This window comes from Gigantopelta aegis, chromosome 2 (genome assembly GCF_016097555.1).
Source record: "Gigantopelta aegis isolate Gae_Host chromosome 2, Gae_host_genome, whole genome shotgun sequence".
Lineage (NCBI taxonomy): Eukaryota > Metazoa > Mollusca > Gastropoda > Neomphalida > Peltospiridae > Gigantopelta > Gigantopelta aegis.
The window spans coordinates 11,844,003-11,848,016 of record NC_054700.1 but is presented as its reverse complement, the minus strand read 5'-3'; the positions used below and the strand labels follow the sequence as shown (position 1 = coordinate 11,848,016).

At 38.3% G+C, this 4,014-nt stretch overlaps 1 protein-coding gene across 1 annotated transcript in view; it reads right to left on the bottom strand.

Annotated features, from left to right (window-relative positions):
- Positions 1–3,331, bottom strand: part of LOC121376833 (ankyrin repeat and SOCS box protein 8-like) — a 10,572-nt gene extending 7,241 nt beyond the window's left edge. Inside the window, exon 1 of the mRNA XM_041504621.1 lies at positions 3,144–3,331. The gene's annotated coding sequence lies outside the window, so the exon portion shown is untranslated. The remainder of the gene's footprint in view (positions 1–3,143) is intronic.
- Positions 3,332–4,014: the final 683 nt, after the last annotated feature.

Sequence of the window (4,014 nt, the reverse complement as noted above, 5' to 3'; positions counted from 1 at the left end):
AGTAGTAGTAGTAGTAGTAGTAGTAGTAGTAGTAGTAGTAGTAGTAGTAGTAGTAGTAGTAGTAGTAGTAGTAGTAGTAGTAGTAGTAGTAGTAGTAGTAGTAGTAGTAGTAGTAGTAGTAGTAGTAGTAGTAGTAGTAGTAGTAGTAGTAGTAGTAGTAGTAGTAGTAGTAGTAGTAGTAGTAGTAGTAGTAGTAGTAGTAGTAGTAGTAGTAGTAGTAGTAGTAGTAGTAGTAGTAGTAGTAGTAGTAGTAGTAGTAGTAGTAGTAGTAGTAGTAGTAGTAGTAGTAGTAGTAGTAGTAGTAGTAGTAGTAGTAGTAGTAGTAGTAGTAGTAGTAGTAGTAGTAGTAGTAGTAATAGTAGTAGTAGTAGTAGTAGTAGTAGTAGTAGTAGTAGTAGTAGTAGTAGTAGTAGTAGTAGTAGTAGTAGTAGTAGTAGTAGTAGTAGTAGTAGTAGTAGTAGTAGTAGTAGTAGTAGTAGTAGTAGTAGTAGTAGTAGTAGTAGTAGTAGTAGTAGTAGTAGTAGTGGTAGTAGTAGTAGTAGTAGTAGTAGTAGTAGTAGTAGTAAAATTATTGGTGGTAGTAGTAGTAGTAGTAATTGTTGTTGTGGGTATTTTACATTTAAAACAAGGTTTTTAGCTGTTGTGTACAAAGACAGATAGGGAGCCTATTAGTTATAATCGTTTGTTATCTCTGCCATTCAATAATTCTGAACGACAAAGGCCTCTGCCACAATCAAAACTCGACTATTTGTGAAAGTCTTTAACTGAGTGTCATTCGTGACTCGTAGCTCGAGGTGTTTTCATTTGTCAGTAAGTGGACAGCCACTCCCCCGGGAGCTACATCATGCGTCATCTGTGCACGGAAGGACTGCCACTCCCACAACTAGACAATTATTGTAAACAAGCACAACACATTCATTCATTCATTCATTCATTCATTCATACATTTATTCATTCATTCAACTTATTTTCGTCCTTATATATGTGGCAAAGTGCAAATAAAACACTGGCGGAGCACACGAGGTGGGGGTCGGCATGTGGCAGCCCCTCCCCCCCCCCCCCACTTAGTAGCAGCAGCGATGTTTAAAAAAAAAAATATTTATACATGTATTTGTGTGTATGTGTGTGTGTGTGCTGCCTTCTCCCCCCCCCCCCCCCCCCCACACACACACAACACACTTTATGGCACCTTCCTACACCCGTTTAAATGATACCTTGCTGCATTAGGAAAAATATAGCGGGTTTCCTCTCATGACTATGTGTCAGAATTCCCAAATGTTTGACATCCAATAGCCGATGATTAATAAAATCAATGTGCTCTAGCTTTAACTTTATATCCAATTAAGGTTCAAGCACGCTGTCCTGGACACACAACTCAGCTATCTGCACAGTTGCAAGTAATGTATTTGTTGATTTGTATATTTTTAACATTTACTTGTAATAAATAAAGTTAAAGTTTGTTTTATTTAACGACACCACTAGAGCATATTCGTTTATTAAACATCGGCTATTGGATGTCAAACATTTGGTAATTGTAACACATAGCCTTCAATGGAATCCCGCTACATTTCACCGTTATCAGCAAGTAATCTTTTATATGCACTTTCTCACAGACAGGCAAGGGCATACTACGGCCTTTGATATATCAGTCGTGGGGCACTCTTTGGGACGGGAATAAAATCGGAGAATGGGTCCACTGTGATAAATAACTGTATACACATAAACTTTACGTAATTTGAATTTTCTCATTTAAAGGGTGAAAGTACACTTGAGGTAAGCGCCGCCCTAATATTAGTATGTTTTCAGGGGCGTACCGTGTACGGAACCAAGGGGCCGAGGGGTGGTCGAATACCAACCAAATGGACCTTTTCTAACTATATTTTCCGGAAACCTATATGAAAAGCCTAATACTGCACTGTAACACACACACACACACACACACACAAAAAAAAAAAAAATAATAATAATAATAAAAAAAAAAATAATAATAATAATAAAAAAAAAATAATAATAATAATAATAAAAAAAAAATTAATAATAAAAATAATAAAAAAAAAAAATAATAAAAAAAAAAAAAAAAAAAAATATTGTTTTATCTGTGCTGCAATTGTTTTAGCTGTATATTTGTTCTTTTTTTTTTTTTTTTTTTTTTTTTCTTCTTTAGATGTTTTTATTCAATAGTCTCTCGTAACTCAGTATAGAGTGGCTCATTACAATTTTATTACTTTTATTGATTGTATGTATATGTTGTATTTTTTATTTTGTTGTAATGAGGTGAGACTTTAATAAACTATCTGTCTGTCTGTCACAAAAAAAGCACACGTTTTAATCTCAGTGGAGAACCGGGGGTTCGAACCTCACTCCCAGGCTACGCCTACCCCGTATATGTTTTCTGTTCTTTGATCACTGGCCTCGGTGGCGTAGTGGTTAGACCATCTGTCTACAGGCTGGTAGGTACTGGGTTCGGATCCCAGTCGAGGCATGGGATTTTTAATCCAGATACCGACTCCAAACCCTGAGTGAGTGCTCCGCAAGGCTCAATGGGTAGGTGTAAACCATTTGCACCGACCAGTGATCCATAACTGGTTCAACAAAGGCCATGGTTTGTGCTATCCTACCTGTGGGAAGCGCAAATAAAAGATCGCTTGCTGCCTGTCGTAAAAGAGTAGCCTATGTGGCGACAGCGGGTTTCCTCTAAAAATCTGTGTGGTCCTTAACCATGTCTGACGCCATATAACCGTAAATAAAATGTGTTGAGTGCATCGTTAAATAAAACACTTCTTTCTTTCTTTTGTTCTTTGATCCTTTGTTACAACACGCGCGCGAATAACTGACATAAACTAATGAATAACAATACTATAATAATAATTATAATAATAATAAATATTATATTTCTTCTAAAAAAAAAAAAATCTCACGGCTGATACCCAATATACTTCTTGTTACACCACCAAACAAAAACGCAGTGTTTGTTATTCACATACAATGGTATATTGCGATTTATCATACACCACGCTGCTTCGGTTATTATTAATCTCAACGCTGTGTGCTATTTATAGCCGTTACACAACAACCGACACTGCACAACGTATAATAATACACAGCCTGTCGAGAAACGTACAGAAAGGAATAACCATACTCACATTCAGGAAGATAACACGTCAAAAGGAACAGTCAACAGTTATGGTTTGGTTTTGTCTGGGCTGTGGTCATACACTCAGCGTAACGACTGATTAAAACCCGGTCACATTGGCGAGGTCGACCCGAACTCGACCTGTAAATGTAATAAAGCTCATCGGACCCAACTGAATACGGTGTTTTGCTGACGTCACAGCCGTGCGATAGAAAACGTGGATTGTGTTGGGAGATACAGTACTATGATAATACTCGGTTACTTCTTTGTGTGACGCCACAAACGGAATGCGAAACAGGAAAACGAAAAGGAAGGAAGGGGATGTTTTATTTAACGACGCACTCAACACATTTTATTTACGGTTATATGGCGTCGGACTTATGGTTGAGGACTACACAGATATTGAGAGAGGAAACCCGCTATCGCCACTTGATGGGCTACTCTTTATATGCACCATCCCACACAGAGGGTAGTAATATACCACGGTCTTTGGTATACCAGCCGTGGTGCACTGGACGGAACGAGAAATAGCCCAATGGACTACTGGGCTACGTCCCGTCCCCGGAAGCAAAAACGTACACGAGAATAGGGTTGTTACGTGAATGCCTAGGGCCTACAAACAATAGCGGATGTAGGGAAGGTCCAGGGTGTGTATTCTACTGGCTTTTACATAGAAATAGGAATCAGAGGGATGAAGCGGGAGGGACTAGAACCCCACCAGTGCTTCTGCCAGTGGGTAAAACGGGTATGGAGCCACACCCAAATAGTTAACTTTTTGACAAAATTAATTACTTTTATCATTACTGTATTATTTCCTTAACACTAACCCTTAAACATAACCCTTTTTCTTTCTTCGGGAGGCTCATCACACACACACACAC